Source organism: Armigeres subalbatus, chromosome 3 (genome assembly GCF_024139115.2).
Source record: "Armigeres subalbatus isolate Guangzhou_Male chromosome 3, GZ_Asu_2, whole genome shotgun sequence".
NCBI lineage: Eukaryota > Metazoa > Arthropoda > Insecta > Diptera > Culicidae > Armigeres > Armigeres subalbatus.
Genome location: NC_085141.1, coordinates 171,729,063 through 171,753,903, shown reverse-complemented (window position 1 = coordinate 171,753,903; position 24,841 = coordinate 171,729,063). Strand labels below are relative to the sequence as shown.

Genomic DNA, 24,841 nt, shown 5'->3' with positions numbered 1-24,841 from the left:
AGAGTAGATTATAAATGTAACCCGACTGGAGATTAAGAAGCGAATAAAATCAAAGGCTGAGCAACGGGAAGAATCAGATGAGTGAAGTACGAGTCCCGTCTACGGTATGTATCTCTGTAAGTGGGAGTCGGGCGTTGCTGCAGACAGGCAGGCTGGCGTGGATGGACATCCTGGCCGATGAAGAAAAGATGGCTGCAACAACCGAAGATTATCGCCTCAATAACTCACTGACTTAGATAGCTGAAATGCTGGTTCGATCACTTCGAACAGCTTCTTATAGTCTCAGCTGCGTTCTTCGAAAAGCAGCCATCCGATGCAGGAAATCTCCAAGGTCGATCGGCAGTTGGCGGAGGCGACCCTATGCTGTCTGTTTTGTCTGAATCACAAAGATCTGTTTGGCGCCCAGAGATGCAAGGGATTTTCAAATAGGGTCAGAGCTGTGTCTGACCTCATTCTGGTAGTCGTTGATGTGAGGCAAGAATGCATTTCATCAGCTCTGTTACTTCTCAGCGCAATCGAAGAGATCTTGGTGGGTGCGATTGACCGTGTATCATACTTTAAGCTGCTTTGGTTGTTATTGTTGTGGATATCTAGACGACTCTGATTTGGCTAATGAACACGAAACGCTATATTAGTATTGCGATGCTCTTTTGTGTGTGCTTAACGAGCTAACCGTATGTTTTTTTGCGGCAGGTCCACCATCAACGCCCGCAGGACCAGGTGGTTGAGTGTCAACGGAAAAAGCTCCTCAAACTTTGCAGTAGCCGGGCGATCGGAGGGCTTCAATATTTTGACAGTCTGATATCATCAGATGACGGAACCATGAGTCAGAAAGGCTGGAGCCACCTTCGCAAGTTTTCGAAATATTTAGAGACCCAACCGGATTGATTCACGCACCAAATTTGAATGTACTACTCTATCGTGAAGCGTGTTGTGATTAGGCAAAGACAACGCAGATGATGTCTAAAATTTATAATTCAAACGGACTTACAGTGCCGAGCCGAAAAGCCAACAAATATCGATAACAATAGATGTTGGGCCCTCCTTAGCCGTGCGGTAAGACGCGCAGCTACAAAGCAAGACCATGCTGAAGGTGGCTGGGTTCGATTCCCGGTGCCGGTCTAGGCAATTTTCGGATTGGAAATTGTCTCGACTTCCCTGGGCATAAAAGTATCATCGTGTTAGCCTCATGATATACGAATGCAAAAATGGTAACTTGGCTTAGAAACCTCGCAGTTAATAACTGTGGAAGTGCTTAAGTGAACACTAAGCTGCGAGGCGGCTCTGTCCTAGTGTTGGGGATGTAATGCCAATAAGAAGAAGATGTTCGAAAACGTGGATGGAAATGGGTCGGCCATATATTGCAAAGTGCTTAGACAGAATCGGTTAGGATAAGCCATCGTTGTGTTCATTATCCCTCTGAAGCGGAATTCGGATTGAGGGGACAAAACTATAATGCTCCCGATAATACTTTTTTCGAATGTATGGAGAACGGAACATTCCGATAGACCCAAACATGGCATCGAAAACGTTAAGGCTGCATAATTTCCTCCCTAAATCAGTCAACGCGATCCCCGTTACTTTTTCGATGGTTCTCGAAGTTGTTTCCAAGACTGTCTCTACTTCTAGCTCGTTTTTTAGTTTCTCGCAATAATTAGTAATGAGCTTATTTTGTTCGGTGGCAGCCTCGCCCAAAGCAATAACGACTTCCTGAATCGCAGTTTCCGTCACATGATTTTTAGATAGAAGCTTAAGAAAAAGATTCCCGAAGATGGTTATGACAGTTTCACTATTTCCGTCAAAGTCATTCGAAATTGGAATCACGGCATGTTCACCGCTTGCTGAAGCACATGCACTCATATCAAACGATTCGGATGTTGGAACGGAGCAGTCTTGATCACCAGGATAGCTTAGTTGTACGTTACCGTTCCGGTGAAAGTACATATTGTGGATTCGCATACTGTTTGCTGTTACGAATGGCTTTCTAGTCTGGCAACCAAATGGGCAGAATACTGGCTGTCCGGAGCTCAAGTGTTTTGTCATATGTTTCGCCATTGACTTTACACTTTGCTCCAATGAATCGCAAGACCAAACCGAACAGCGGAACACACGGCGGGACTTCCAATTAAAATGTCGCTGGCGCAGATGCTTTTTGAACGACTCAAAAGATTTGCACCTTAATCCACACTCCGGAATTACACATTCGAAACTCTTTTGGAATTTATGAACACGCGTATGAGAGATAAATCTCTCCACATCTTCAAAAGAAGCGGCACAAAACTTACAATTTATCATTTCGGAACAAAAAAACGTAGCACCACACCTCGCTGAGTGAAAAAACTGAAATGCACTTGCGGTATCCGCCATTTCCTTTTTCTTATGTTGCTGTAATTTTACACGATGATTGAAAATTAAATCAATATTGATTTAAAATTCAACGGATATCCATTTATTTTTAACATAGCTGTTGAAAAATACACTGTATTGTAAAATCAAGTGAAATAAAATTTAAAATTATGTGTTTTTCGATGCTCTAATTATGTGCATGAAAATATACTCAATTTTCAATCGTATTAAAATTTCAATCAATTTATTATCACAACAATTAAAAAATCTGCTTGATTTTCAATCAAATTTCGGATTCAACCAATTTATTATTACATCATTTCTAATTTACACTACATGTAAATTTAAATATTTTTTGCTGTGTAGGATATAGAATATTTATGCCGATATAGATATATGTTCGTAATTTTATTTTAAATACTCTTGGGGACACATTGATGATCTATAAATGATATATTTCATATCAAGATAAAAACAATAATGCATAAAGTTCAAAATTAAAAAAAAAAGTTCCAAAAAAATATTTTTTTTTCGCCCCCTTAATTTTTTGGGAAAGTTGAGGGGGGGGGGGGATGACATAAAATAAATTTAATATTTGTATCGGCCTTATCGAAAATGCTGCTCAAGGTTGGAAATAATTACCAGGCAACAATACATCCATTCGAAGTTTACTTTAAAAGAAACGGTAAATAAGAAAATGTTAGCTTTATTAATCAGAAGTAATGATCCACGACACAAAAGCTGTTCACTTATTCATTTCAAAATTAATTGACTTTTTGAAACAGTCGATCGATTTTACAAAAAAATACTTTTGTGTCTGGTGGAGCTGCAGCACATTACAAAAATAAAAAGAACTTTGCAAGTCATTGCAGTGCAGTTTTAATTCAAAACATAGCTTAGAAGCAGAGAGGCACTTTTTTGCAACATCGCACGGAAAAGGCCCTTGCGAATCTATTGGTGGCACCCTCAAACGAATGGCACAACGAGTAAGTATTGCCAAAGATTATGGAAATACTATTAAGACTCCTCGGGAATTGTACGAATAGGCAGTTACACAATCAGGCAAAAATATCACTAAATTACATTTCTGTTATATCTCGAATGAGCAATACTCGACAATGGCAGAAGAGTTTGATGAGCTTTTCAAAAAAGCAAAAACTATAACTATAATAAAATCCTGGCTAAAAATATTCCAACTCAGATGAAGTTCCAAAAGTCTTCAAATTGTTCGAGTAAATTTACAAATTAATGAGTATTCAAGTAGAAATAAGAATTAAATGTAGTAACAAATAAAATTGAAGAAAAAAAAGTCATAAAAGTTATTATTCTTTGAATGTGCGTTTACCCAAAATCCCCCTAATGAAATTATCTACCGAACTTTATCGTTTGGAATCAAAATGTTTATCTTATAAAAAAAATCGACCTTCAATTTTTTTGCTAAACCAATTTCAATCTTTACATTCATTGATTTATTTTCTCGGTGAACGAAACGCTCTTTTATGTTTCAGATTTTACAGTCCAGACAAATTTACAATAGTCCGTCAAACATCACAATTTTGTAAATCTGATCATTTGTGTGTAACATTGATAAAAGGAATCTAGGACAATATACGCCCTTTTCAAATGTTGGTTTACATTAATGTTAGATTATGCTAAATTGCTTCCTAAACAAATTTGAATACGTCCAAAATGTGTCGTTGGTTGATGATAGGCTGCTGAACCTAATTTGGCGCTGTAGGCATAAAACACGCTGATAAATTTTTACTCAATATGTACATGAAAAAAGTTTTTGTTAGGAAAACTTTTTTTTCTTAAATAGGAACATTATTCCAAGAAAAGTTAGATAATTGAAATACCTATCTGCAGAAAAAAAATCATCGATTTCTGAGATGAGTTTTTTTTTGTAATATCGATTTTAATTTTTAAACTATTTTTTCAGTGTAGAAATCGGTTTTTTATTTCTTGGATATTTTTCCAAAAAACTTCAGGGAACGACAGTCCGCCATACAACACTTTTTTGTAGGTCTTGTCATTTTAAAGTTACATCGATTTTTAAAAAATCAATGAAAAAAAAATAGGCTCTCATCAAATGTTACTCTTGACAATTTTTGAAAAACTAAGTATGCAGAGTGGCTTAGATATACCATATCTTTATGCCCACCAAGTTTCATTCGATTCTGAGATGGTGCTGCCAACCGCTGGTCGAGTTGGCGCTAAATTCGTCATTAGCAACACTCCAGCTGCATAGTTCCTCAGTGGCCCAAAACCAAACAAATGCCTATTGAAGGATGCAATATGGCATTTTCATTTGGATCACACACCACTAAAACCCCTAAGGTGTGACCAGCTTGTTCACAACAGGAGGCGAACTGCGTCAGTCACCAAAGATTTGATCCGTGATCCGTTTATGAAATGTCACTCGAAGGCAGTACCCGCGTACTAGGGCGTGCCCTGAAGACACGTTACAATAGCTTGACAAAAATCATCAAGGCCAGAATGGTGGATTTCAAAAACAACGATTTTTAGAATATGATCAGTGCTCTCCCAGGCTGTGCTAAGCCATTCTGGAAAATAAACAAAATCCAAGCCTCAGCCCATTTCATCTTTGATCACATTAGATAATAGTGGCTTGAGCGCTTGATAACTCCTGCAGAGAAGGACGCCGAAATAGGTCGTCACTTCGTCAGCTCACACAATATTGAGCAAAACATTGCCAGTCGACACGAAGCAGCTGTCAACGAGCAGATCTTGGTTTGACAGCCAGCCAATTGCCTCATGCATTTCCTGGAGATCTGAAGCTGGAAAACGTATATCTTGCACGCGTGCTTCTAGGCTCGTCACCATACCGCTATACCATCTCGTCTACTAAGTATACATAAAGGCTATAGGATCACTCCAAAACCGAACTTTTCATAGAAGTCTTGGTGACCCATAGTGTTATATACCAATCGAATAAGCTCGACGAATTGAGGTGATGTCTGTATGTCAGTATTAGGGTGGCTCAAATTAGTATGGAAAAAACTTTTTTCAATTGTTTTAATGGGCCGCCCTCTCCGAATATCTATGATGCCCTGATGCTCTGGACAAAATTTTAGCCAAATCGGTCAACGTTTGGGCGGTGCTAAACTCGTTGGAAGTTTATATGGAAAAATGTATGCAGAAATATCGAAAAGCAGTGATTTGCAGTTGGACGGAACAATTTACGATATAGAACTATGATACTCATTCAGATCTTAAAGAATTTAATACAGAATGTTATGCAGAAAACCGCGAGATGATTAGAGTTTGCCCGGCGAAGTTATTAGCATTTCTCTGAAGTGGGGTTTGAGCAAATTTCGTTTCTTTTACTTTTGAAAAGAAATAAATTCACCCTTACAACACTCCAGTAAAATGCTAATATCTTTACCTAATAAACTCTGATCTTCTCGCGGTTTTCGGCATAACATTCTGTATTTAATTCTACAAGATATCATAATATCTACAAGATATCATGATTCTTGATCGTAAATTGTGGCGTTCAACTGCAAATGACTGTTTTTTGATGTTTCTGCATACATTTTTTCCATATAAACTTCAAACGATTTTAGCACTGTCCAAACGTTGACCAATTTGGCTGAAATTTTGTCTAGAGCATCAGGGCATTAAATAGAACCGAATAAGAGGGAGGCCCATCAAAAAATTTGAAAAAGTGAAAAAGCTTTTTGAGCTACCTTAATGAAGTTAGTATGTTTGTATGTGTGTGCGTACAAAAAATGTTAGACACACTTTTTTGTACTTAGTCTTAGATTTGCTTGCTAGGAGACAAAAGGTTGAAAGGACTAAAGGTCGAAAGCAACAAAAGGTCGAAAGGACATAAGGTCGATCAGGAACAAGTTGATATCAAGTTGGATATATCCCAAATATTTTCATTCGTCAATATTAATATTAATATTTCATTCGTCAGGTTCTGAATGATTTCAAAAACGTGTACGCAGATACAGCTCTTTGAAACTTGAGCATGGTTTTGAAGAAGCAATAGATAGCTTTGCTAGCAGAAGGAAAAAGCCGCTGCTTCCATTCTCGTCAAAGTACCATATCTTGAATAATCATGTTTTTGAGTTCTGTAGAGGCACCGTAAGAGGACTTGGCTTACATATCAAACATGCTTTTTTGAATCCGTTCATTAGAATTTTGACGAGATTTGGCAGCAAAGATTGGCTAATAAACATGGGAAACAACACTTAAACTAAACTCGAACAAGTTAGCCATACGAAAACATACTTAAGGTGATTAAACAACAAGGCCACAAATCGGCCATCTTTGAAACTATGGGCTTTTTGTCGAGTTTTTCTTCAAGTGCACCAGTTGAGAGAACCATAACATGCATGTGGGGTGAAACTTTGACGTTTCTAGATGTAGTGGGTCTCCAGTAGCCTTGCGATCAAAGGCGTAGGATTGCCAATTCGGAGATGGCGAGTTCGAATCTCGACCCGGTCTAGGATGTTTTCGGGTTGGAAACATTCTCGACACCCTGGGCATAATGTATCCATTGCACTTGCCACACAAAATACATACTCATGCAATGCCGGGCATAGAAAAGCTTTCAATTAATAACTGAGGAAATGCTAATAGAATACTAAGTTGAAAAGCAGGCCAAGTTCCAGTTGGAATGTAGAGCCATTGAAGAAGAAGAAGATGTAGTAAATTCTAGTAAACTTCTGTGACTTTACTTTTGAGTAGATACTACAAGCGTTGAGTTTCACTACTTTTTACCTATACGACCCAGTGTTTGCTTCCAACCCGGCATGTACGGCATGCGTGAGCGCAGCGAGCCAGGTGGGCAGATCAGCTGCAGAATTACTTGGTGAGCGTGAGGCGCAACCGAGGATGCGATGGATAGATGTTGCCTCGAACCGTGTATATTGTATTGTGATGTCAAATATTTGATTCAATGATATCTGTTTAGATGTTAAATAAATGAATGAAATGAAACGGCAACAAATACAAACTGATTGAAAATCACTTGGACACCTTTTTGGACGTTTTTGCGTTTTTTGTGTGTGTAAATTTTTAGTTTTTTTTTTTCGAAATTTCTTAGCTAACTGTTAAGCTAATTTAGCTTAACTATAAATCAAAATTTCTCGATATTCCTTCTAGGGATTTTTTTTAAATCGATCCAGAGGTGCAGAATTACCACATGAATCGAGCCCTGTACTTGGTTCTGATGGACATTTTTATTTTATAATAAAGGTCTACCGGCGCACCGTGACTGAGTGTGCTTTAACCAACTATCTTAGACCACAATATGAGAACCAAGAGATTACATTTCTTCTAACGGTTAGTTATGCGATGGATCCACAATGACGATAAAAGTATTACTTGACAGCTGGCTTGTTGGCATCGTCATTAACATTGGACTATTTGCCATTTATTCCCTATGCTATGCGCCTAATGAATGCACTAGATAAAAACATTCCCAGACATGATTACGGAACTACGTACATGCGAATGTATGCTGGCAAATGTGCTTCTTGAATAACCCGCCACTGGGACACCGTTACTAGGGCGTGAAATCGTGAAAAAGGACAAGCGTGAGCGTTTCTGCTCCTTATCAGATTCAATTAAGGATTTTCTCATTTCCTTCGCTAAAAATGGCTGTTTCCCACGTTCTGCTGTACTGCACACAGCCACGCCACCACCGTGCTATGCCCTCGCTCGGTTCTCCAAGGAGTTTAACACTGACTCAAGTACGAGGTCGGACTTTGTGATGCTTGCCACTGACTATTGGTGCGGTGGTGGCTTGACCGACACAGTCGTAAAAAAGCTGTCCGTGGGGTTCCTTTCAGAGATGGTGAACGTGGAAAGGAAATGATAATTAGATATAATTGATTGCACTGAGGACATGTTCAGATTGTTCGTAGTTTCCACTATTACGGTATCTCTATGTGCTCAGATACGCGATGATGAAAACGATACGGAATGTGACAAATTGCGTAGGAGAGTTCATTTCGGAAGAAGTTTTGATCAATCCACTTGCGGAAAGTTTCTGTGCTTCCTTAGCTGTGTCATATACATATTGAAGTATGGCGCAGTTGTACGGGAAAACGCAAACTTCATCCATACAAGTTAGTTAGTTCAAGGTTTCTTTGACCCACAACAAGGATAGAAGATTCAAAAATTCATTTATGCAAGTGTATGTAAAAAATCAAAATTTCTGTCAGCGACAACATCCCTCAATCACAATCACCCATCATGTTTGCATTGCTTACACTCGCGATCCGCGACTGACTATAAATGTGTGTATACAGTGAACTCTCTCTAATGGAACGTACACACGGTCAAGCAGTTCGACCAACATTGACTCCACCTCCCGTTTATTCAAACATCCATCAAGTTTTATCAACAGCGACACGAACAATCAATTTATTTGACCAACAATATCACACACGAACGACCGAAGCGCCAACTCGAGCACCAACCATCAAAAAATATATGGGGGTTTGTGCAACTTCACTACAAATGCTCAAACATGTTCGGCGAACCTTGACTCCACCCCGCCAACTCAAACCAAAATCAAACCGTTTTAATTTTTTCCAACCGAGCCACCAACTGTCAAATGGTTGTTCGAACAACTTCACACACATTCAAACAAAGCAGCAACCGAAGTGATTTCCTAGGGGCGGAGCCAATGTTCGTCAAACTGCTTGACTGGTGTGTACGTTGCATAACTCGATGTTCTGTTACTCGATATTTTTTCTCACTCGATGAAATTCAAAGTCCCTTGAATTTTGCATACTGCGTTACCTCCGTTAGTCGATACTTCCCTTACTCGATATTCTCTAAGTCGAAGTAATTTCCGAAAGCATTTTCACCTCGCTAACTCCATGTTGTCAGAACCAGTTCACATGCACAATATATACGATGCCGGGCCATTTTGCCGCATGCCATTTGGTCGAATGCCGTTTGACCGAAAAGTTAAAACACCCAGATTAATCCACCTAGCAGTGATGGTGCCTTTCTCGTGCGAATAAAAAATAGTATTTTGGCCATAACTTCCGAGCCCATAGTCCGATCTGGTCAATTTTCAATAGGAAACAATGGGACAGGATTCTGCGTCGTATGCAAATAAATCGGTTGAAGATAAGTGCTTGAAAAATGAGTGACAAACTTTTACTCGATTTTTAATATAAAAAAATGGTATTTTGGCCATAATTTCCGATCCCATAGTCCGATATGGCCAATTTTCAATAGGAAACAATGGGGTAGAAGTCTGCGTCGAATGCAACGGTTGCGATCAAATCGGTTGAGGATAAGTGCCCGAAAAATTAGTGACACTTTTGCTACATTTTGGCATGTGGGTGCGCACAGACACACACACATACACACAGACATCACCTTAATTCGTCGAACTGAGTCGATCGGTATATAACACTATGGGTCTCCGATCCTTTAATAAAAAGTTTGTTTTTGGAGCGATCTTATAGCCTTTACGTATGCTTAGTATACGAGAAAGGCAAACGTTATTTTCCATTGATGAATGGGTATGAAAATCAATCATCTTCGGTAAATTTTCAGAAATGAAATTTTGCCTGCCTGCAGCGATGCTTGCATAGGTGAGCGTGTTTGAAAAATTAGAATTCGACGAACTGCTCGTTACCCGGTGAGAGGTAGGAGCAAAATTTGTTCGTTGATTGTGGTGGATATGAATTGCTCGACCGGAAAATGATTGCAGATTTTGAGCGTTTGAAATATGTTTACCCGGCGAATCTAGGATCCTATTGGAATTTCCCGTCAATAATTTTGAACGAGCATTCAAAACTTTTTTGCGTGAAGGGCATTCCCAGAAGTTGGATTAATGATTGCCCCACAATTGGCACATTTAAATTTATTGGAATTTTCTCTCACAGGACAGGCGTCCTTAGCATGAGAGGTTCCACCACAAATCATGCATTTAGCATCCATGTGGCAATATTTAGTTCCGTGACCCCCATGGGCGTAGCCAAGGGGGGGCAGGGGGGGGCCGTCGCCCCCCCCCTAAATTGTGGGAAGATTGAACCGGTACTGAAATGAATTCCTTCAAACATGTGCACTTTACGATCCAATCATATACAGAAATACGTGGTTGAAATTCAAAAAATTCCCAAAACTTATTAGGGCATCCAGGATCCATAATATATGAAACTTCAAAACAACTCGAAACATTTCGGGCTCAAAAATTCTCCTTGAAATCCTTCTAGAAGTTATCCACAAATTCCTCTGAAAATCGTTCAAAAATCCTTCTCATGTAATTGTAATTCCTCCTTATCTAGAAACCCCCACTATTTTTTTTTGGAAATTCACGAGGAAATTCCTTGAAGATATCTTTTCTTCTCTCCAAAATTTACTTCTAGATATTTCTTCGGCTATTCTCTCTTCAGGAAGAATCCGGCATTTCCTTCAGGCATGCATTCGAGAGTTCCGTCAAGAATACATGTTACATTTCGCACCTCATTGCATAATACTCAACCCTAGATACCCTAGACATCAACCAATTTAGATGTGTAAGGAATAACAACAAAACCTCTTGTTTAGCGAGTGTGGAGGTTCTGTTGGCAAGGAGGCAATCGGCTTCAGACAAATCACCGAAATTGTGAGTTATACATTATTTCTAATTATGTAAATAACTATCAATAAATATATTATTTCAGCTTTTCAGCTAATGAATTACAAATATGTATTTTATTTATACATACGGAATTTCTTCCCAAAATTCTACCAGAAGTTTCTTCAAAAATTTATGACGGAAATCCTCCGATTTAGCTCCATAATTTCACTTGTAAATCTATAAGAAATTCCTTCGGAAATTCTTCTAGGAACTTCTCGGGGCATTCCTCTCGGAACTCTTCCTTTAATTCCTACGGGATTACTTCCAGGAAATTTTCCGGAAATACTTCCAAACATTCAATAGCGAAATCATCTAGCATTCCAATCAGGAATTCTTTTGGCAATTACTTCAGAATATCCTTCAAGAAATCCTCTAGAAATATCTTCATGAATTTCTCCTGGAATTCGTCCAAGTATTTCCCCAGAAATTCTTACAGGTATTTTTTCGGGAGTTTCTTCAGGTACTTCTCCAGGAATTCCTTCAGGAATTTCTCCGGGAGATTTTCCGCGGAAGTGTACTAGAATTCCTTCCGGACTTCGCTCGGAATTTACTTGGATATCTGCCAAAAGTTCTTCCAGAAATTTCATCGGAACAAACCGCAGAGATTTTCTTCAGCAATTAATCTGGGAATACTTTCAGGATTTCATCTGGAAATTTCTGCATTAATTCCTCCTGGTATTTTTCTGGGAATTCCTTCAGATATTTTTTCGGAAATTCCTTTAGAAACTTCTCTAAGAATTATTTCAGGACTTCCATGTGGGAATTCCTCCGGAAGTGTTTGTGGGAGTTCCTCCGGGAGTTCTTCCAGGAGTTTTTCCAAGAAATTCTCCGGTAATACCCCCAGGAACTCTACAGGGAATTCCTGGACGATATTTAGCAGGAATTTCACGGGAAATAGGATTTTGGAAGTTCCTTCAGAAATATTTTTTCTCTTCCTCTAGGGTATTCCACCGGATGTTCCTCTGAAGTTCCACCAGTAGTTCCTTCGGGAATTCAATCAGGCTTTCTTCCAGGAATTCATTTAACATTTCTTTAGGCATTTATCTACAAATTCCTCCAGAAGTTCCTCGGAGAATTCTCTTTTTCCTCGGACTTTTAAGAATTCTTCCATGAGTTCTTCAATAAATTCCTCCAAAAGTTCCTCCGGGAGTTCCTTTTCAGAGAAACACCCGGAGAAACTGCAGGTGAAACTCCCGGAGAGATTCTCGTAGAAACTGCTGGTGGATCTCCCGGAGGAATTCTCGAAGGAATTGCCGGAGGAGCTCCCGAAAGATCTCCCGTAAGAACTCCCGGAGGAATTTCAGGAGGAACTCCTAGAAGAATTCCTGGAGGACCTCCCGGATGAGCTCCCAGAGAAACTATCGGAAGAACTTCGGGAGGAATTTCCAGCTTAATTTCTGAAGAAAGCCTAAATGATTTCCTGAAAAAATCCTGAATAATTTCCTGGCCGGTGTTGAACTTAGTCTGTAGATTAAAAAAACACCTTAATAAAGATTAAAAAAAAAAAAAATAATTTCCTGGAATAGCTTCTGGTGGAACTCCCGGAGGAATTTCCGGAGAAACTCCCGGATGAATTGCTGGTGGAATTCCCGGAGGAACTCTCTAAGGAATTTTCTGGAAGAATTTCTGAAGAAACTCCCGGGAGAATTTTCAAAGGAACCCTGGGGAAACTTCCAGAAGCATTCTCGGAAACAAGAGAATTCATTCTCTAGGCAAATCTCGTCTAGCTGAAACCTTTGTTGGGGTTTGTAGCTGGACCATCATCATCATCATCAGAGGACCTCCCGGAGAATTCCCTGAGTAGCTCGCAGAGAAATTCTCGGAGGAGCTTCTGGTGGAAAATCTATATAAATTCCTGAAGAAGCCTAAATAAATTCCAATTCTGCCGAAAATCCCGGAAGAATTTTCAGAGGAACTGCCGATAGAACTACCGGAATAATTCTCGAAGGAAATCCTAGAGAAATTCTTGGTGGAAATGCCGGTGGAACTCTGGAATTTTCGGAGAAACTCCTGGAGGATCTCCCAGTGGAAATCTTGAAGTTTCCACCGGAATTCTTTCAGGATTTCATTGCGAATTAATCTAGGAACTCCTCCGGAAATTCCATTGTTGATTTCATTTTCGGTATAATTTCTGTATAAATTTCCGGTGGAATTCCTGGAGGAATTCTTTGAAATTTTCACAAGAAATTATTCGAAACAATTCACGGAGAATTTTATGGAATTTACACAAGAAATTCTAAGATTTTTCGTGAAATTCTTAGGAATGTTTTCTGCGGAATTTCCACGGAATATTCTTATTCTTAAAAATTATGGGAAACAGCACGAAATTATTTGAATTATTGCAGGGAATTCTGCAGAACTTATAAAGAAGTTCGTGAAGATTTTCTTTGAGTATATAATGGTGGAATTTTCGAATCAATTCCCGGCAAAATGTATGGTGGAATTCTTGAAGACACTGCCGAAGAAATTGATGGAGGCATTCCTAAAGAATCTCTGATAGAATTTCGGATAGAATGCCAGGAGCAATTGTCGAAGGAATTCCTGGAGAAAGCTTGCATATTGATTTTTCTGCCTATTTTATAATAAATATTATTTCAGAGAGGATTTGTTTAGAAATTTAGATGTATGGTTCTAGTTTTCTTAAACTTATGGAAGAATGCAGGATTTTTATAATAATTGTTATAGCTGATTTAATATTCTTTCTGAATACTTCGTTAATATTTTTCTCACTTTATTTAAAAATATCTGATGGGCAATAAATCACGCATTTTTAAATCCATTATTGTTTTAATCATTATTGTTTCGATTTGGTTTGGATTTGGTTTCATGTGTTAATATTCATGTGTTTTTATAAAACTACTATAAAACTACGATTTAGAAGACCAAAAAAGTTGGCCCCCCCCCTTCTCGAAATCCTGGCTACGCCCATGGTGACCCCACTTTTGGCACTTACGGCACTGAGTGGGGTTTTGGAAATTTTTCCCAGGCCTGCGGAAATGTTCCCATGTAACACGGACATGGGACACAATACAGGCCTTTTCCAAACTTTTCATATTATTTAGTTCACTTTTGTTAAAGTGAACTAAATAAAATTCTTGAGAAATACCCCTCTGGGAAATACCAGAGCGAGATTTCTTTTTCACCTTAATTACTTGGACTGGTGAAAATCCAAGTAATTGAATTTCAATTTAATCTCATCCAGCGATTTATCATCACTGAGGAGACCTTTCAAGGCGACTTTGAACAATCGCTCAGTTTTGTCGTCGTATGCGATGAATTTATGCCGCTTCTCAGTTAAATACTGAAGAAGACGTTTGCGATCGTCGAAGGATCCCGGCAAAACACGGCAGTCACCCTTCCTGGCAATCTGAAATGAAACCTTACTCAAAATCTCATTCCTAAAGCCAGAAAACTCGGCAACAGATACCACAATTGGCAAAATCCTTTGCCTTTTCGCATGAATCGAATCGCCTGAACTAGAGGTAGATTCGATTTGCTCAATTCGATAGGAGAAGAATTATTTTCAATGGTAGAGTTAGAAGAAATATCTGAAGTCTCCAGCTTCCTTCTATTTTTTCCGCGCTTTTGCAGGACGGTCTTGAAACTTTGTTTTTTTTAGAAGGAAGTGGAGAATTCAGAGACTCACCCTTCCTTTTGTTTTTATTAATACTCATTGCTGAGTGTGAAGACGTGACCTTTGAAGAGTTTTTTTTTCCAGAACGGTGTCCCTGCAGGATCACCACCTCTTGTCGGAATTTCACTTCCGCAAACAGGTCCAACGTAAAACGAAGGCACGGGTTATTGCAAAAAACGTAACGGGATCATTGGGTACAAATAGCGCTGAGAAGCACTGTTGAAATTAAAATAGCTTCGGGTAGTATTTAAAACTTCCTTCAGCAAAGAGAGAAAAGAACCGCACAGCACGAAAGCATGATGCGGTCTGAGCAAATGCTGGGTGAAGCGCACCATGGGTACTTCGCGTACCTGAAGGAATAAAATTGACCCCATTTCGTGGTCCTTAGCCTCTTACCCAGCAACTCCTGTCCCTACCTCCTCATGGGGCTGGTCGGGATATGAACAACCTTAGGGAAGATCGAGTAACCAGCCCCGGTGGGAACTATGGTCGTATGCTGACAGGGAAGGGAGGATTTGCTCCTCTCCGGATGTGCAAATCTGATCGAGTGTTTGTTCTCCATGTTAGGAGCGGCTCACATAGCGTCTGTTCCCCATGTTCGGGGCGACTGATCATCGCCTGATTGCCAGCGAGGGACTCTAAACAAAGCTGTGCACATCATGCTTCATCGTGTCAGCATCTGGTAAGGTAGCCTACCGAGGATTTTACAGTTACCAAGAAAGGCGAAAGTAGAACAAACGGATTGATTCAACGGAAACAGACCCGGCCACAAATAAAGGACAAGGATAGGAAAGTCGGATCTTGGAACGTGAGAACTTTTAATGAACCCGTACGTGTTGGGCTCCTGGCTCGTAAGTTGCAGAAGTTCTGCGTGAGTGTGGCAGCAATCCAGGACATTCGTAGCCCAGAACTGGACAACGTGAATTCCGGGTGGTGGATCCCAAGCGAACACTTCATTCAAGTACCACATCTCCTATACTGCCGCTAACCGCAAGTCGAGCACATCTGTATATGGACGCCATATACAGATGTGCTCGACTTGCAGTTTGCGGCAGTATAGGGGCGGTAACGAACGATAAGCCTGATGACGTGAAGGATGAGTTCTATGAGATCCTTGATAAGGCCTAGAAAGAATGCCAAACACACGATGTAAAGATCGTCATCGGGGATGCAAATGCACAGATCGGAAGAGAAAGTTTCCTTCACCCTGCTAAAGGTCTGCGACTTGTAACCTTTTCTGCTGCTAGAGGGATGGCAATCAGCAGTACCTACTTCGCACGTAAGAATATCAGCAAACACACCTGGCAACATCCGAGTGGAGATATTTGATCACAGATAGACCACGTGCTGATCGACGGACGACATGAAGCTGAAGCGTAGGAGAACATAGATAGAAAAGGTATGCGGAGGTTTTACGCAACTGTTAATGGTACTCGACATAAGACTGCGCCAGTGCCCTCCATGTGCAATGACCGTGAGGGGAATTTTCTGACAGACTATGATGGCAGCCAGGTGGAAGGAGCACTCTGAAGATTTGATGAACCACGAAAATGACTGGCTCTAAACGAGCTGAAAAACAGTAAAGCTGCTGGGAAGGACGAGAATCCGGTCGAGCTTCTCAAACACGGAAGTGAGCCGCTGCATCAATCAATCCACCACATTATCCAGAAAATATGGGAGGATGATGAACTGCCTGCCTGCTGGTTGGATGGCCTGCCTGCCTGCTGGAAGAAAGGGCACAGATTAGACAGTGCCAATTACAGAGGGATCACCCTTCGGAACTTGGCGTACAAAATCCTGTTTAACAGACTGAGACCGCTTGAGGAGTCCTTCGTCGGCGAATACCAGGCAGGTTTTCGTGAGGGCCGATCAACGACGGATCAGATGTTTAACCTGCGGATGATCCTTGGTAAATTCCGGGAGTACTTGCAGACTCACCATCTGTTCATTGATTTCAAAGCAGCGTAATATTCAGTGAAAATAAATAATCATGTCCGAACATGGTTTTTCGACGAGACTGATACGTGCAACGCTGGATGGCTCGAAATCAAGTGTTCGGATTGCAGACGAAGTGTCAACCTCGTTTGTGATCTTAAATGGATTGAAGCATGGTGATGTACTTTTGAATTTAATGTTCAACATTGCACTCGAGGATGCTATTAGGAGTTCTGGCGTGCAGAGGTGCAGAGCGTGCGCACGGTCGCACATGTTCCTGGGCTTTGCGGACGACATCGACCTCATTGGAATCGATCGCAGTGCAGTAGTGGAGGCTTTTGTTTCACTAAAGAGGGAGACGGCGAGGATAGACTTAAACATTAACTCTATCAAGACAAAATACATGGTGGCAGGTAGAGATAGAGGAAGACCTAGTGGTTTTGGTGCTGAAGTAGTGTTTGATTGGGAAGTGTGTTGAAGTTGTTGGAGATTTTGTATACTTTGGAACGCTTGGAACATGTGACAATGACGTTTCCCGTGTAGTGAAAAGACGTATTGCTGCTGCGAATACGGCCTTTTACGGTTTACGTAACCAGCTTAGGCCCCGCAACATGCAGACGGAAACGAAATATGCTCTATACAAAACTCTGATTCTACAATTGTCCCTTTATGGGCATGAATCTTGGACGTTAAAAGAGGTGGACCGGTTTCGTTCGAAAAGTGCTGCGCACAATACTCGGAGGGAAACTAGAAAATGGTGTGTGAGACGCATGAATCTTGAGCTGTATCAAAAATGTGAACCGTATAAAATACGGCAGACTTCAGTGGGCTGGTTACTTAGTACGAATGTCGGAAGAAAGAATAGCGAAAACAATATTCAACGTTCGGGGAAACTGGAGGAACATCGCTCAAGCCTGACGATTATGGAGCTCTTCAATACGCCTGACATAGGTGTATCGACGGGCTTTAGGACAGCTCGTCGAATGACATTTCGTCGAAAGACGTTTAGTTGAATGACATTTAGTCGAAAGTACATTTGGTCGAAGGGACATTTAGTCCAATGGACATTAAGTCGAATGGACATTTAGTCGAAAGAACATTTAGTTGAATGGAAATTTAGTCGAATGCTGAACGTGTTTAGTCAGTACTAGGTAATTAGTTAAATGGATAATTCGTCAATAGATTTTTGGTTAAATTTGAATAAATAAATCACAAGATACATTGATAAACTGATTAGAGGAATTCAGTGGACGTGAGGAAGTTTCAATCAGCAGCGGAAGAAACGAATACGGATGCCAATGAGGATTTTTCACCTGAGCTAACAGAAAACTTCTGGAGACCCTGATGGATTATAGAAAAATAAAAAACCTACAGAAATAGCAAAATATTAGGTACTGATGGTGAGATACCCTCTAATCTATTTTTCGGCACATGGTCAAACACCAATGATATCAATGTTATTTTGCTAATGCTTCATCGTAGTCGACTTTGGAACATTTAGTCTAATGACATTTCATCGAATGAAAATAGTTTTCTTATTCTTTTCATTGAAACTCTTTCTTTCATTCAATATTTATTCAATAATTAGTTCAGAATAAAATTCCAACCATAATTCGTCAACTATTGGTCAAAAATTTAGTTCCAACCAAATGGTCATATGACCTAATCTATTCGACGTCATGTCTATTGACGAAACATCATTCGACTGAATATATTTTCACCAGGTGGAATAGATTCATCGTAGTCGCTTAGAGGGGTTCGCCAAAGTCAATATCCAATCGGGAATATTCTCGAAATATTCACCGTTTTCGTATTATTTATTCTTTTCATGAACCCATCATTCTTTGGACAATATTGGAGCAATAATTATGTGACTTTTAAAAACACCACAATAAATCATTCATTTTTTAATTGTTATTGACTAAAGTTTTTTTTAAACAGGCATTCGACGAAACGTCATTATACTAAATGTACCAAGATTTTTAATTCGAAAATCCACTTTTGAACAAACGTCATTCGACCAACTGTACGAAGATTCTTCATTCTAAAATCTGTTTTCAACTAAATGTTCATTCGACCAAATGTCCATTCGACGTAGTGTCGTTTCGACCAAATGTCCTGCGTCTCTAGTGGATTAAAAAATGATTTTCGAGTAAATGTCCCTTCGACCAAACGGCTATTCGACGTAATGTCCTTTCGACCAAATGTTATTCGCGAAATGTTTTTCGACGAAATCGTATAGATTCGTATCGACGCTGTAGCCAACCAGGTATCCAGGTAGGTAAAGGATTTATACAACCGTGGAATAGCTACAATAAACATACAATAGATTGTTATGTTTCCATACAATCTATTGAATTCCAATGGATTATGCCATATAAGGTACTGTAAATTTTTATCCGGGACTCCCAACAGCTGATGCAACTCGTGGTTCATTCGCCTCCTCCATTTACCGTCTTCAATTTGTAAGCACCCCATTTATTATAAAATTTATACTCTTGGCGGCATTAGTGCACATGCTTAGTTTAGTATAACGAAATCTGAGAGATATGGAGATCTATCGTAAAGTGGAGTTACCCGATATCTCGGAATTTACAAAGTTAAAAATATTGCCGGTTTTCATGAAGCTATTCGAAAGTTCGAATCTATTATGCGTACCTTAACCTGTTTAGTTTGGAGTTCTTGGCTAGCTAGACTAGTTAACAAAAGTCTAAAATTTAAGAATGATATATCTTTCATGTATGATATTTTGGAAATTTTAGATAAATGTAATTTTTTTGGTGGTTGTTATCAGAAGTTCAACATTGGAATGTTGACGGTCAGTTTGATGGGGCTACTATACACGAAGCTAATAGTTGGATTTATATCATAACACTAAATAGCAATGAAGCTTATCCACTTATGATCGCATGTCAGTCTCATATGAATTTTCTTCATTTTCGCGTTAGCACCTGTAAGCGCAATTTTTATCATAGTATTATTGAATGTAACTGTTAAATAGGAATGTTTGTTCAGGAAAAGTCGAAAAAAATATCAAGCCAGTTTGTTCCAGATGAAAAATGACCGCATATGAGTCCCATTTTCTTTGATAATCTTTTTCAAGATGAGACAAGTAGGCTTGATGTTAGCTCCTCATTTCTCAATTTTATAATTCATATGCTGCCGCTAACCGCAAGTCAAGTGTATATGGAGGCCCATATTCCTATGCGATCATAGGAAGATATATTTCAAACGATATAATTCATTGACTTCCATATCGTTGTTCTAAGATTGAAAATTGCGAAATTACGATGTTGAGACAAGTTAATTTTGGAGTTCAGTTATTAAAAAAATCGGTTTCTTTAATGCAACATGTTTATTGTTCATCTTCATCTCGTGCAAATAAACCAGGGAAAAAACATTCATTGCGTCCTATGCTACAGGATTTTTTTCTCGCCTTTTATTGAGAGAAGAAGCGGGATTACCAATTCACTCCTTAGTGTGTCAATCGGTGAGCAGGAAGCCAAGACTCGGCCATTTCTTGTCAGATCTCTGTGACGTTAGGTAATGCCGATGAAAGTTTTTATGTGTTGTCATGGAATATTTCTTATTAATTGCTATTTTTATATTTTTATGAAACTTTTTTATTTGTTTTTGCAAACATATATTCAGTTTGCGTAAAACTTTTTAATTATTCATTCCTAATTTCGATTTATTTCTGGAATTGTGTACTTTACCAGGCCGTTTAAAATATTTCATAATTTCTGGGCTCACCAGTGGATAGTAACAGATTTATATCAGAACTTGTTATTCTGTTACAGTAGTTTTCTTATAACAGCGTACCATTAGTTATTAAAATAACAAAATTGTAACAAAATATCTACTACTAGTTTTAACAAAAAATATTACTAAATATGTTATTAATTGATCAAACATGTGTTACATAAAAAGTTGTGGAATGTAAGGACACTAGTTCCGATGATGCATTTCAACTTGTTTTACACAGCTGTGCGTTAAAATATGGTTCCTAACACAAAATAAACGAGGTGTAGGCGTTTTATCATCATTTCTCAGTGGGGGCTTACTACCTTAAAATTTAGCAACCAATAGGAAAATATGTTCCTTTCGACATGGTCAAAAAAAACATTCCTGTTATTTCCCCGTGAACGTATAAAAATGATACATAAATCTTTGGAATATGATCCAGTAAAACTATATTTTGTTCCAGAAAATTCAAATTTGCGCAATTTTTATCGTTATGATGATCCATAATTTTGCTCATTTGATCCATAATTTTGTTCATATTTTTAATAATATGATACCCTAAAGCTACAAAAAAAATCTTCGAAAATCAGATATTACCCAAATAAGAAATAAGTTTAACCAAACAAAAAAAGTATAACAGAGTGTGCACCACAGACATATGTATATATATTACGTCATTATGAATCGATAGGATGCGCCTCTCTTCAATGGTCATTTTATCTGGAGCACTGGGTTAAGCTCAGTCATCTATGAAATGACAAAAGCTATCTAACTTGCATAGTATTTACCCGAGATTATGATTCGTAGTATCTCGCAGCATCGTAGCTATTATCACGTGTATAAAGTTTAATTAATCACTACACTGGACAGCTAAGAGCCATTTAGACAAAAAAACATCTGTCAAATCGATCTGCAGCGAGTTGCAAATTCTGTTCCCGTACCAACGGATTGTTTGTGATTCTCCAGTCGAATCGGAGAGGACAGCGTTTTGCGAAAGAGTACAGGAGAATAATGTTTCTGACTGCGAACGATGTTGTGAGGAGTCAAATCGGGAAAAAGCTTTCCCGTTCTTAGCCGTGTGGTGGAAAGTTGAATGAAAAGCTTCCGCAAAAAAAACCTACACGTGAGCATGAATAGGAGAGCCACCGAAAGTAATCTCTCGTTAGCTGGAAATGTGTATTTGACGTTTTCCATCGCCACAATAGCCTTTTCTCCGGGCTGTCGCGTGGAAGCTATCCAGAATTGCTACTTCGGATAGCCTTACCACTCAGTTGTGTGGGTTCACGCGAGAGCATGGCTCCGGGATTGATGTTAGAGAGGAGCTGTTAGTCGATTACTGCCTCTTTTACTTAGTTCTGCTGCGAAAACCACCATCAGTGTAGATTTGACCTTCCATTCCTTGCGAGAAAAACTTGATCCCGCAGTCCTGTGTGTAGTGTATTGTTGGATACTGGGCACAAGTAGTATAAATTGGAAAATTTCATCTCGAGTTCAGCAAGTTACCTTTATAAGTTGAGAACACATCTATCCATTTGTTGCTAAGCAATCAAAGAAAACTAATCTTATCAAAAGAATCGTGGAAAGTCGTTGAAGTGTGGCAGCAGAAACATTGCTGGAGAAACTTTTTTCGGTAGTTCCTTGTGAAAAGATTCGCAAATTAGGGAGTGAATTTTCAATTGATCTTGTGTATTTCTTAACCTAGCGTGAATATTCAATAAGAAAAGGTTAACTTATTTGTTAGTGAATATTTTTCACGTGATTAGTGTTCCATACTGTGAATCTGTCAAAAAGACGGATCAGTGGAAAGAAAATTTATCACGCACAGGTGACAGCAGCCATCTTGAATTTTCCCGTTTTTGCTCAGTATACGAGAGCGAGTGCATATTAGTGGAGCACGAGAGCGCAGTAGAGCACTATAGGATTGCCAAGGGCTGAGAGAGTCCACCAGGAAGCATTCATGTGTCCAGGAGCAAATGCAAGTGGCATTCGGTGAAGGGAAATAGCAGGTAGGTCGGTGTGGTGGCCCACTCGAAAGTGGGTGGCTTCAATTGCTAGTCGTCATGTAGAGTGGGTGGTATGGATGGAAGTGAGCGGAAGCCACCTGGAAAAAGCAATGGTAGAAAGTAAACAAATTTTATTACAAAGCTGGTGCCAAGAGAGATGCGTTTGTGTACCGGCTAACGGCTAACCACACTCAAATGGAGTATTATAACTGTGTGATCTCTGGAGTGTATCTTATCTGGAGGGGCTCTGCATGCAGGATTTGTTCACGTGTCTAATAACTGAAATCCTCAGTGTAATCAAACGTTTTGTGAACATATAGATCGTTCAATGTTCATGGTATATGATAAACTGATTGCAGGTATAAGTAAACATATGCAAACCATAATCTAGAGAAAAACAACTCAGAGTAATCCACTTACCGGCGATGGTGCCTTTTTCGTGCATTATAAAATGCTAAAAAATATTTAGTTTTTCTAACACGATTTGCATACAGTTTCCATATTTTGTCCATTACCTTGGCTACAGCCTATTTTCAATTAGGGTCAAATGTAACATGTTGTGAGTAAATCGATCAAAAAGGCCATTACAAATATTTAATTGAAATTATGTCCTACTGGTCCTCGAAAGGTAAGGGAGAGGGGTTGATAATAAATAAAAACCCAGATCAATCCACCTAGCGGTGATGATGCCTTTCTCGCTCATTATAAAATGTATCGAGAAAAAATCTTTAGAGAAGTCCAAATGACTCAAATATAAAATAATTGATAGTTTTTGACTGTCAAATAGTTGGAAGTCTAACATTTGGAATAATTCTCCTTTTTCTTCAGACTTCCAAGTTTTTGAAATAATTTATTATAAACAATAGACGGTGAAAATCATTTATTGTTTCTAGAATTATTTCTGAGAATAAAATTCTGTACAAAAATGTGGCAAAATTGGATCGTGAAGAAATCATATTAAAACTGTCATTAAGGTCACTCCTCACGGATTCCAAGTTTCAAAGTGCTCGCGTTTTCGGGACCACGCCACTCGATACGGAAGCAACGCACAACTGTCATTTTTATAATTTCACGCATGCTGCGACGCAGCAAAGCTAAATCAACAAAAATGACAATTGTGCGCCGCCTCCGTATCGAGTGGTGTGCCCCCGAAAACGCGAGCACCTTGAAACTTGGATTCCAAGAGGGGTGACCTTAAATCAGGGACAAACAAAACTTGACCATGTTAAAAATTGGGTCATCACTGTATCTTGTACACATTCATTTATAGAATACTTACTTGATACTTGATGGGCTACAGCTCTTCGATGAACCTACGCCGAATGGAGTATCCTTCTACACTGGAATCGATCCTGGGCCAATCGCTTCCAGTCGCCCTTAACATTGAGCGCCCTCAGGTCCTCTTCAACTGCAAAAAGCCATCGTGTACGCGGCCTTCCACGAAGCCTGCGGCCTCTTCCGGGTTCTCTACTAAATATTATCTTCGCTTGTCGTTCATCCGGCATACGAACAACGTGACCAGCCCACCGTAGTCTACCGTGTTGTATAAGCTTAATAATATCTAGCCCTTTATACGCCTGGTACAATTCGTGATTCATGCGGCGCCGCCAAATACCGTTCTCCTGTTTACCGCCGAGTATTGTCCGCAGCACGTTACGCTCAAACCACGGGGATGACAAGCTACGCCATCTTTGTCACATCTTTTCTGAATCACCAATACGAGTGCACTGCGAATGCAACATAAACAATTGCGAAGGTGAAAATGATATAAAACGAACGAATGCACAGACAGTACCGTGTGCAACTAGCATTCTAAATAATTGAGCAAATAAGTTGAACATTCTTAGTTTGTAGCTTGGAATCGATTGTAAAATTGTTTTAATTGATAATTCGTTCAATTTTTCTCAATTTTCTTATGATTGTATCATGTTGCATTATTGAGTGGTATGGGCGTTTTGCATCATATTCTCATGTAAAAACGTAAACATTCAAAATTCACGCACATACTATTGCAAAATAAATCAGTATTGGGGTAATTTGACACTGGGGGATAAATTTATCCCCCAAAAAAAGAACGAACAGGAAAACCTGTCAAAATCCATAGTAAAAAATTGGATGTCGCTCCTCTGGCTCAAACACTCCGAGAGCTCTCCGATCAGCCTCCTTTAACGTCCATGTCTCATGGCCGTATAAAGCCACCGGAAGAATCAGAGTAGTATACAGCGCGAGTTTTGTTTTCGTTTGCAGACTACGGGACTTAAGCTGGTTACGAAGTCCGTAATAAGCCCTATTTGCAGCTGCAATACGCCTTTTCACCTCGCGGGTAACATCATTATCGCACGTCACTAATGTTCCAAGCCACACAAATTCTTCTACCACTTCAAATTTTTCACCATCCAGCACTATTTCGCTACCACCACCACTAATGAACCCACGTTGATTGCCAGCGACCATGTACTTCGTTTTGCTGGTATTGATCGTGAGTCCAGTCCTCGCTGTCTCCCTCTTAAAAGGCGCAAAAGCCTCTTCCACGGCACGGCGATCAATTCCGATAAT

The 24,841-nt window shown here is 39.4% G+C and overlaps 1 protein-coding gene across 4 annotated transcripts in view; it reads left to right on the top strand.

Annotated features, from left to right (window-relative positions):
• LOC134226938 (RIMS-binding protein 2) overlaps positions 1 to 24,841 on the top strand; it is a 266,124-nt gene that overhangs the window by 20,571 nt on the left and 220,712 nt on the right. For 3 of the 4 annotated variants that reach the window (XM_062708070.1, XM_062708069.1, XM_062708068.1), the window contains exon 1: positions 21,777 to 22,288. The exons of the other annotated variant lie outside the window; for it this stretch is intronic. The gene's annotated coding sequence lies outside the window, so the exon portion shown is untranslated. Of the gene's footprint in view, positions 1 to 21,776; positions 22,289 to 24,841 lie in introns of those variants that run through there. 4 annotated transcript variants of the gene reach the window in all.